General features: G+C 37.3%; 1 protein-coding gene across 1 annotated transcript in view; it reads right to left on the bottom strand.

The window, feature by feature from the left end:
- Positions 1 to 1,590: 1,590 nt before the first annotated feature.
- mbd2 (methyl-CpG binding domain protein 2) overlaps positions 1,591 to 11,645 on the bottom strand; it is a 49,013-nt gene continuing 38,958 nt past the window's right edge. The window contains exon 7 of the mRNA XM_084412768.1: positions 1,591 to 2,065. The gene's annotated coding sequence lies outside the window, so the exon portion shown is untranslated. The remainder of the gene's footprint in view (positions 2,066 to 11,645) is intronic.

The raw sequence follows: 11,645 nt of genomic DNA, 5'->3' as shown, positions 1-11,645 counted from the left end.
ATTTTTAATAAATTAAATGCAGCCTTGATGAGCAGAAGAGACTCTTTCAAGAATATTAAATATCTTACAGATCCCAAACTTTTAACTGGTGGGTCTAGATTGTGATCAGCTGGGTCACTCTCAGGAGAAAACGCTCACACACACACACACACACACACACACACACACACACACACACACACACACAGAAGCTGTTAGTCGTGAACGATGGACGATGCACTCCACTGACTCTGATGATGAACGTCTGTCTGTACAGGAACATGAAACCGCAGTTCTTCAGTCTTTTGTGGGAAGAAACACAAAAGCGTGTGAATGATCTATAGATCAGCTGTGGGCGTGTGACCTTTCCTGACCCCGCCCCCTTTTCCACCGAAGTGACTGATTGGACAATCAACCGAAAACAAAACAAATACGCTGCTGGCCGGGCCAATGATTAGTCTTGATTTATACGGGAAACCTGAGGTTGTTTTTCCAGTGTCGGGATGTTTTATAGCTGCAAACCGGAGGAAAAAAGAACAAACGGACAATCAGCTAAAAAGCGGTTTTCTGAAACGGTGCGATGACAAGTTCATAATTAAATTATTGTGATGAGATCGTTAAAAGCAGCGGTAAACGAGAACCAGATGTGTGGGCCTTTCTTCAGTGTGTCTCTGAGTGAGTTCACGTAGTGTAACAGCGCAGCGCTTCTGGGTCGTACGTCAGAACGGAGGCTCGCTATTGGCCAGCATCACACGCATCACACACATGACCAGCGTCGGCCAATAGTGAGCCTCCGTTCTGACACAGAAAGTATTCTCGTCGCTTGATAACCTTAAGGTTGAGCCGCTGTAGTCACTGGACTATTTTAAACATTGTCTTTACTAACTTTCTGGACCGGCAAGTTTCAATAACTTGAGTTGACAGCTCTCAGAATTAATCAACAATATCTTAATTTGTGTTCTGAAGATGAACGAGAGTCTGACGTGGTTGAACAACATGAGGGAGAGTGATTACTGACAGAACTTTCATTTCTGGGTGAACTAACCCTTTAATCATCACAGCAAACGAGATAAAGTGAGATTAAAGAATTGACCGGAGAGACATTATTCACTCGTATGAGAGACAGTCGCTACAATGTGACATCGCATCAATAATGCAAATCACTGGATTATAAACACTGCTATTTATAAATGAGCAGGAGTGTTAAAGCGTATGAAATGTAATTCATTACGATACTGTGATTTGTTCATTCACTCCTCCATAAAATCAGCTCCAGTCAGTCAGGCTACTAATCAGATGTGGCAGCGTTAATACGAACGTGTAATTATGAGTTCCAGACTAATTTCGTGCTTTGTAACTTTGAATCATTTCTTCAACAAATACAAGTGGCATTTAAAAATAAGAGCATTTCATAAAGACATTAAACGCACATCATAGAGAATCAACACCATACTAGATACACGACCAAAAATCACAAGATATATATATATATATATATATTACACAGTGCTGAACTTCTTCAAACCACTCTAAACATTTTAAAGCATCATCAGTTGTATGTTGTAGAATAAAACGTAAATGTCTGTTGAAGTAAAACATAAGAGCATATTTGTGAATATAATCATTTATTTCTCTAGAATGATGCAAGAAATTTACACATCTTTATCTCAAGGTATAAAATTTTTTCTTAAATAAGCAGTTTTTCATTCATACGTTTGTAAATGTATTAATTATTTGTTACAAACCCTGAAGAGAGCACATCCCGTACGACCAACGACAACGACAACAAAAGTAAAAATAATTTGCAATACAAATCCAGCGACGGTCACCTGAATTGACATGAGGAGTTATTGCTCTGCATTTGTCCATTAAAAAAAGCTGTATTTTCTGTCTAGTGACTTCTGTCTGACACATTGTTCTCAATTATATATAGATATGTACATCAAAATATATGCTCTAGTTGAAAAAGGCCTTGGTTGAAGCTATCTGTAATGGATTATGAACGTGTGCTTGGTTCAGCCGCTGTTGACGCAGACTGATGACATCATTTCCAGGACGTCCACGTGACTCCAGTGCACAAAGAAATCTGGAAAATAAACGATAATTCACCATCAATGAACGTGCAAAGTAAGTTAATAGATGCTCTATGCTTTTCTGAACAAAAATGGCCATTTTTCATGAGCAGTAGGTGGCGCTGTTCCCAGATTTGGCATGTACTCTTAGATTATGGAGCTGATGAAGTGCACCAAGTTTCATTTTAATAGATTAAAGTATAACCAAAATATAGCAGTTCATCTAATTTCGTTAACTTCCCATCATCATAACTTCTGAACATAAATTAATATCAAAATTCTGTCCACTGATCATCTGAGTCAATTTGGGTAAGAATCGGACAAAATTTGGCGGAGGAAAAAGGAATACAGGATATTTCAAAATGGCGACTGCCGTAATGGGTGGAGTCTTAATGTAAGATATTGAATGTGAGCAGCATGATGAGAGGAATCAGGTGTACTAAGACTTTTGTCTCTAGAACAAACGGTTCAAAAGTTAAAACAAAAAGAAAATTTATTTTTGAACTGGTGGTGGCGCTATAGAGTTGGTCCGAGAGACCCTAAAACTGTCAGATTACTATTCAGGACTAAGTGTGCTCCAGTGCTCAAAGAAATAAATGTAAATTCAGCATCAATGAAAGTGCAATTCGTGTAAACTACGTTAATAGATGCTCTCTGATTGATTTATTAAAAATTGCGTTTTTCATGACCAGTAGGTGGCGCCGTTCTGAAATTTGGCATGTACCTTCAGATCATGATGCTGATGAAGTGCACCAAATTTTCTTTCAATAGATTAAAGTATTACCAAAATACAGCTCTTAATATAATTTGGGGTCGACATTGTTAAATTCACATCATCATAACTTTTGAACACAAAACAATATTCAAATTCTGTTCAGACATTTGCCCAGTGATCATCTGAGCCAATTTGGGTATGAATATGACAAAATTTTAAAGAGTAATAGCGGGAGAAAGGAATACAGTATATTTCAAAGAAATCTGAAAAATACATGTTAATTCAGCATCAGTGAATGTGCAAGTTAACAGATGCTGTCTAATTTTAAGTTCTGAACAAACGTAGCCATTTTTCATGAGCAGTGGGTGGCGCTGTTCCCAAAGTTGGCATGTACCCTCAGATCATGGTGCTGATGAAGTGCACCAAGTTTCATTTCAACAGATTAAGGTTCTACCAAAATATAGCAGCTAATCTGATTTCAGGACAACATCGTTAAATTCACATCATCATAAGTTTTGAACACAAAAGAATATCGAAAACTCTGTTTGGCCCAGCGATCATCTGTGCCGTCTGTTAATTCAGCATCAGTAAATGAAAACTCATGTAAAGTAAGTTAGTAGTTGCTACATCGGGACACTGGACTGACCAATCGCAACACAACTAGCGGCTTTATAATGCGCAATAAACCTCCAAATGTCCACTATAGTAAACTTATAATGAGATAACCCTTGTGCTTTTGTAAAACACACAGACGGGATCCGGCTGTCAGACGGAAAGATCAGACGTTAAAACGAGATTCACACAGATCTGTTATATGAAATACACTCGAGACGAACGAGTGAAAGGGGAGAGACACAGACGGAGATGAAATGAAGCTGAACTGCATTTATAAAAACTCCATCGACAAAATATACTCAATGTAAAGCCAAATATACACTATATAGGAAATCTTGGCTCTGTGAGTGTTTATTTCGTCGCAAAAGTGTGACTATATTATCGCCCAGCTCTTTATTTAAAGTTACATAGTATACAAGCATGTCCAACTTTATCTAAAACAGTCAAGTCTCTTAAAGTGATTAATACTACATATATAAATCTTAACTATGATTGTTTGTATCGTCTCAAAATGTAACTTTATTATCATCCAACTGTAATCTGAAGATATTATAAACAATAACATCATGATTTTCTGTAAAGCTGCTTTGAACACACACACTCGCATTTACAGTAACACACTTTTCAAATCGTGTGTTTTATTGTTCATCACAGTGAAATAAATAGACCCACCACTGTAAACATGATTTCTACTTAATGGCTTTAATTCATTCTGTACAGCAAGCTGCCATATTCAATTTTAAATAAATGCTATTAAAACACTTAACTCTGTTTGAATGTTTTCCGCAGTAATTTCGTCTGATAAAGGGAACATATTTACAAGCACAATTAAACCTAATCATCATAAAATGTGTTTTTAATCACATCAGAAAACACAAATCACGCACACGCAGAGAAAATGTAACGTGTAAATGTACATAAATATCAGTGCTTTTAGGTTTTAATGCGGGTCCATCACAGAGGCGTGTTCAATCAGTCCGCGAGCCGCGCGGGTAATTAGCATCTTCATTAGCAGAAGCTTTTCACTTACGCCGAGATTTCAGGATAAAGGGGGTAATTAACACAAACTGCCCTACAATTTAAGAGTTTGTGTGAAGCATTAATTACACACACACACACGGCACCACAAACAGAGCGCTTGTATAATATTATAAAGCTGCGAGTTTGGTCAGTCAGTAACCTTAGCTTGCACGTTTTATGCTTTCAGGCTCGTTATTATCATGTAGAAACCAAGTGTGCAGCAAACGTCCTGAAAAGATATTTGTGAGATGTCTATAAGATGCCAATAAGATTTTACCGGGCCCGTCACATGTGTTGTGTGTGTGCTGATGAACTCTGGGAGGAGATCCAGGGTCCCGTTACGCAAGCATAATCCCTACAAACATTCCTTTGTTCCATTGTCGACAAAACTGGTTAATAAGCAACTCCAGTAATACAACTGTATGTGTTGTTGGCGGATTAGAGGTAATACGACTATAGGAGTTGCATGCTTTTTAGGTAATTTATGAACTAAAAGTGTTAATCTTTTTATTTTCTTTATTTAAGAACAGTGTTTTTATTTAGTTTAGGGAAGAATGTTTAATGTGGAATGATGGATGTTTTTGGTGGGTTGACGTTGCAGCAGTTCTCATCTCTCATCTAACACAAGGTTCTCCTTCGGGAGACGATAAGAAGTAACTCGACCTTGAAAAGTGATCTCGATCGCCCCCTGGTGGCCGGCTGCAGTATAGCTCATAAACCCCGCCCTCTCCATGTAATCCAATGGGACGCGAGCCAAACTAAATATCCAGTTACATTTTCTGAAGATGGTTTCTGTCAGTTTAGGTAGTTCTCATCACGCTGACGCATGTTCAAGTGTTCGTTTGTCCAATAAGTTTGGTTTTAGTTAGTTATTCGATGCTATGAAACCAGGGTGTGGTGTAATGATTGACAGCTGTGCAAACGATGAGAGTGGGCGGGACTTCGGGCTCCACATGATGTCATCGCAAATACCGTTTCTGGGATATTTTGGCTTCATTTTTCTACAGTGGAAGGAAGTGGTAGATGGTAGAATGTGTCAATACAGACTTTAAACACAGCTTTTTGAAACACACTTGCTAAATAGTGATAATAGTAATTTAAAGTCCCCCTGTAGTGAATCATTTCATCCCTTAAAACTCATCTTTAAATCACCAAAACGACATTTAAACGCTTTTTTCTTTATAAAAAAAATAAAAATAAATTCATGCCTTAAAATATCTTGAATGTAACTCGACACCCTCACCTCATTTAGTATGCGCGGTTCTATGAATATGCAAATGAGCCCCGCCTCCACTCACTCACTCAGCTCAGAGATCCACTGGTTGACGATCACACGTTGATCTGATTGGTTACAAGGTAGTTTGTGACGTCAGAAACACCAGCGATTTCAAAGCGTGTTTTTGAGACTGTCTTTGGTTCACTGCAGTTTTAAGGAGGAAATACTCAGCAATGGTGTCGACTTATGAACTTACACATGCTTTGTCTTAAAGCGGATTAAAAACACCACATAGACACATAAACAACATTAAAAGCTGGATTTACACCACAGGGGGACTTTAAAGAAATTCAACACAGGCGATGCATTATGGGAAATGAAGTGTTCTTCCACCCTGATCCACACAAGTTAATGTAATCAATATGACGAAATACATCGACTAAACACAAATCTCTCTAAGTGGCATTTCAAACATAATAAAAAACTACTTTCAAACAAGCCTTTAAAGTTTATCTTTACAAACTCTGCTTTAGTAAAATATACAGTTGTATGAATTTCTAGGTAACATTTAACAATAACGTCCTATTAACTAACATTAGTTAATGCATTAACTAACAATAACCAATACATGTGTTACAGTACGTATTAATCTCTGTTAACATTAGTAGAACAAAATTGTTCATTGTTAGTTCAGGTCCATTAGATAATATTAACAGATACTATAACTTTTGACTGAAAAAAATGCATTGGTAAATGTTGAGATGAACATTAAGATGTATTAATATTGTTGATGTTGACAGATGAGACCTCACTGTAACGAGTTAGAGAGACTCGGCGTGTGAAACGACTCTGAATCCTCGAACACGCGTGTCTAAACATGTTGTAATTAGAAGTCAGCGAATGAAGCGACGCTCTGTCTGCAATTAACTGATAAAACATTAATATCAGAGCAATTATGTGAAAGAATGATTGTGTTCCATTTTATGGTCTGAACGAGAAGAAATGCAAAAATGCAACTAATTCAAGAAGAAATAAATGATGAAAAGATGAAAAGATTCACAATAAACGACTGAAATCCCAACGCCAGGGTTATTTAGTATCGCTGTTTATATACATTTATTTTCATCTTCGTTCAAATTGAAATTGAGCTGTTTTGTCATTTCCTTAGTTTGAGTTATTTTAGTACATCAAAGGGAAAACATCCTTTTATTTCATTAGTAACACTTTTAAATGGCAAAATTCACGAGCATGAACCGATAAAACGTCACGCCTTCAAAATATAAATATGAATATTATCCGAGGGTAGTTGAGAGACATTTAATTAAGTAGTTTTTGAGTTTGTATTTTTTAAATACGTCTGTATAACTGAATTAAATGTTGAAATGAACAAACTAATATGAATAAATGCTTTAGAAGTATTTTCATTGCTAATCCTTACTGTAAAGTGTCACCTTTTAACTTAACTTCAGTTAGCATACAGGCCTGTTATATTTCAAGTTAGTTTTTTATAGTTTTGTTCATTATAATAACTCAGTCAGTAATAAATGAAGGAGAAACTCAAACACACACACACGACAGCGAGGGAGTGTGTGCAAACTGGTTTAAATGAGAGGAAACATCCTCTGGACAGACTCGTTTATCATGTGACCCGCCTGTGGAACTCATGCAGATGCTATTGGTTTCTGTGCGCTGGCTAATTTGTATTTAAATTGTGTTTCGTGTCGGGAAGCTGAAGCTCTTCTGCATTCACATCAGAATCCCCTCGTAAACAAACCCAATCCCACGGAGACTTCAACATCTACTCGCAAAACAAGGAAGACGTGTAACATTCCACTGAGCTTCACCTGTGCATTCATCTGGGAATATACATATGACATCATGAGCTCATTAACATATGACCGCCCACATGCAGCCAATCATAGAAGAGATCAGCTGCATGCATAAATACATATAAACGTCTTAAAGGTACAGTAGCAAAAACAGCCTGACTGTAAAGGTCAGAGACAGTGGAAATGATCAAAATACTCAAATGTTCTTGGTGCAAGAAACCTAACTAACACTATATCTCAGTGACATGAAACTACATTATCTGTCTAAACACACACACAAAACTGGGCTTGATTCGGTTGTTCTAAAGGTATGTTAAAAATAAATAAATAAGTTTAAAAAAAACATTTGTCTTCGGGGTCCAAACGGATCCCACATTGAAAATGAATGGGAAAGTTGAAAAAATAAGATTTTTTTATGTCATTTGTCAATAAAATCCATAAATCCCACATTACACACACACACACACACACACAATCAGACTAAGTCTAGTCTTTTAGTGGCAAGTTTTTTAGTGACGCAGTGACGAACGGATTATTGAGGAAAGTGTTTCTGTCGACGAACATCAGCATTCAGAAGAGCCACAGATCTTCAGTTCTGATACGGTGAACACACACACGCGTCTGAAGAGCGCTGACGGCTGGGGGAATGAAGGAATATTAACTATTAATTCCCTTTAAAGGAGAATCAGTGCAGAATGATGATGAAGAGGTGAGCGAGGAGGACGAGGATGAAGAGGTGAGCGAGGAGGACGAGGATGAAGTGATGCGACTCTCTTCACACGCGTGTGTTAATGAGCCCGTGAATATTTCATGACAGAGACACACACTTCTGCACGTTTCCATCATCAGCAGCTCTCCACAATCACTCTGAGCCCTGTGTGTGTGTGTGTGTGTGTGCGTGCGCGTGTGTGCGTGCGTGTGTGTGTGCGTGCGTGTGGGTGTTTCATTAACATACTTGTGATGAAATATTAAATTCCCCAAGACTGTAAACACGACTCTAAAAATAACTCGCTGGACTGGGTCCCTGTGTAGTGTGTAGTGTTCACTGTTCCCTGTGTAGTGTGTAGTGTTCACTGTTCCCTGTGTAGTGTGTAGTGTTCACTGTTCCCTGTGTAGTGTGTAGTGTTCACTGTTCCCTGTGTAGTGTGTAGTGTTCACTGTTCCCTGTGTAGTGTGTAGTGTTCACTGTTCCCTGTGAAGTGTGTAGTGTGTAGTGTGTATATAAATTGAATATATTCACTCGAAACACCCTGAAACGTCATCACGCGGAAATCTGAAGCAGCACAACTGATTCCAACACTGATAATAATCATAAATGTTGAGCATCAAATCCTCATATTAGAGTGACACTGGATCATGTGACACTGAAGACTGGAGTAATGATGCTGAACATTCAGCTTTGATCACTTTTCTTTTCTTCAAACCTCTTGTTCCCTTCGATTGGGACTCACTCTTAAGATGACACTTGCGTTCGGATGAAACACAGCTCATGTTTTTAAAGTGATCCTGAATTCTGATTGGCCAGGATATTGTTCTCATCATGGGAGATCTGGACCTGGACTAGTTTACTGAGGCTTCAGCTTTAGCACTGTTGTGTGAGTAAAATCTCTTAAAGGGACGGTTCACCCAAAACTGAAAATAAGTCCAAGATTTACTCTCCCTGAAGCCGTCCTAGGTGTATGAAGTTTACCGAAAGCTAGTTATTTTAGTCGATAAAGTTTTAAATATGAATATTTTTCTCACACAAACACATCACTTCACTTCAGAAGGCCTTTATTAACCCCCGCAGAGCCTGTGGAGCACTTTATGATGGATAGATGCACTTTTATGATGATAGATACACTTTATGATGGATAGATGCACTTTTATGATGGACAGATGCACTTTTATGATGGATAGATGCACTTTTATGATGGATAGATACACTTTTATGATGGACAGATGCACTTTTATGATGGATAGATACACTTTTATGATGGACAGATGCACTTTTATGATGACAGATGCACTTTTATGATGGACAGATGCACTTTTATGATGATAGATGCACTTTTATGATGGATAGATGCACTTTTATGATGGATAGATGCACTTTTATGATGGATAGATACACTTTTATGATGGACAGATGCACTTTTATGATGACAGATGCACTTTTATGATGGACAGATGCACTTTTATGATGATAGATGCACTTTTATGATGGACAGATGCACTTTTATGATGATAGATGCACTTTTATGATGGATAGATGCACTTTTATGATGGATAGATGCACTTTTATGATGGATAGATACACTTTTATGATGGACAGATGCACTTTTATGATGACAGATGCACTTTTATGATGGACAGATGCACTTTTATGATGATAGATGCACTTTTATGATGGATAGATGCACTTTTATGATGGATAGATACACTTTTATGATGGACAGATGCACTTTTATGATGACAGATGCACTTTTATGATGGACAGATGCACTTTTATGATGATAGATGCACTTTTATGATGGACAGATGCACTTTTATGATGGATAGATGCACTTTTATGATGACAGATGCACTTTTATGATGACAGATGCACTTTTATGATTGACAGTTGCACTTTTATGACGGACAGATGCACTTTATGATGATAGATGCACTTTTATGATGGACAGATGCACTTTTATGATGGACAGATGCACTTTTATGATGATAGATGCACTTTTATGATGGACAGATGCACTTTTATGATGGATAGATGCACTTTTATGATGACAGATGCACTTTTATGATGGACAGATGCACTTTATGATGATAGATGCACTTTTATGATGACAGATGCACTTTTATGATGGATAGATGCACTTTTATGATGACAGATGCACTTTTATGACGGACAGATGCACTTTATGATGATAGATGCACTTTTATGATGGCAGATGCACTTTTATGATGGACAGATGCACTTTTATGATGATAGATGCACTTTTATGATGGATAGATGCACTTTTATGATGACAGATGCACTTTTATGATGGACAGATGCACTTTTATGATGGATAGATGCACTTTTATGATGGATAGATGCACTTTTATGATGACAGATGCACTTTTATGATGGACAGATGCACTTTTATGATGACAGATGCACTTTTATGATGGATAGATGCACTTTTATGATGGACAGATGCACTTTTATGATGGACAGATGCACTTTTATGATGATAGATGCACTTTTATGATGGACAGATGCACTTTTATGATGATAGATGCACTTTTATGATGGACAGATGCACTTTTATGATGGATAGATGCACTTTTATGATGATAGATGCACTTTTATGATGGACAGATGCACTTTTATGATGACAGATGCACTTTTATGATGGACAGATGCACTTTTATGATGGATAGATGCACTTTTATGATGACAGATGCACTTTTATGATGGATTGACAGATGCACTTTTATGATGACAGATGCACTTTTATGATGGACAGATGCACTTTTATGATGATAGATGCACTTTTATGATGGACAGATGCACTTTTATGATGGATAGATGCACTTTTATGATGGACAGATGCACTTTTATGATGGACAGATGCACTTTTATGATGGATAGATGCACTTTTATGATGACAGATGCACTTTTATGATGGATTGACAGATGCACTTTTATGATGACAGATGCACTTTTATGATGGACAGATGCACTTTTATGATGATAGATGCACTTTTATGATGGACAGATGCACTTTTATGATGGATAGATGCACTTTTATGATGACAGATGCACTTTTATGATGGACAGATGCACTTTTATGATGATAGATGCACTTTTATGATGGACAGATGCACTTTTATGATGACAGATGCACTTTTATGATGGATAGATGCACTTTTATGATGACAGATGCACTTTTATGATGGACAGATGCACTTTTATGATGATAGATGCACTTTTATGATGGACAGATGCACTTTTATGATGGATAGATGCACTTTTATGATGGACAGTTGCACTTTTATGATGACAGATGCACTTTTATGATGGACAGATGCACTTTTATGATGGACAGATGCACTTTTATGATGGACAGATGCACTTTTATGATGGATAGATGCACTTTTATGATGGACAGTTGCACTTTTATGATGGACAGATGCACTTTTATGATGGACAGATGCACTTTTATGATTGACAGTTG

Source organism: Rutilus rutilus (assembly GCF_951802725.1).
Source record: "Rutilus rutilus genome assembly, chromosome: 7".
Classification (NCBI taxonomy): Eukaryota; Metazoa; Chordata; class Actinopteri; order Cypriniformes; family Leuciscidae; genus Rutilus; species Rutilus rutilus.
Note: the sequence above shows the minus strand (reverse complement) of the source record. Positions and strands in the feature narration are given on the sequence as shown.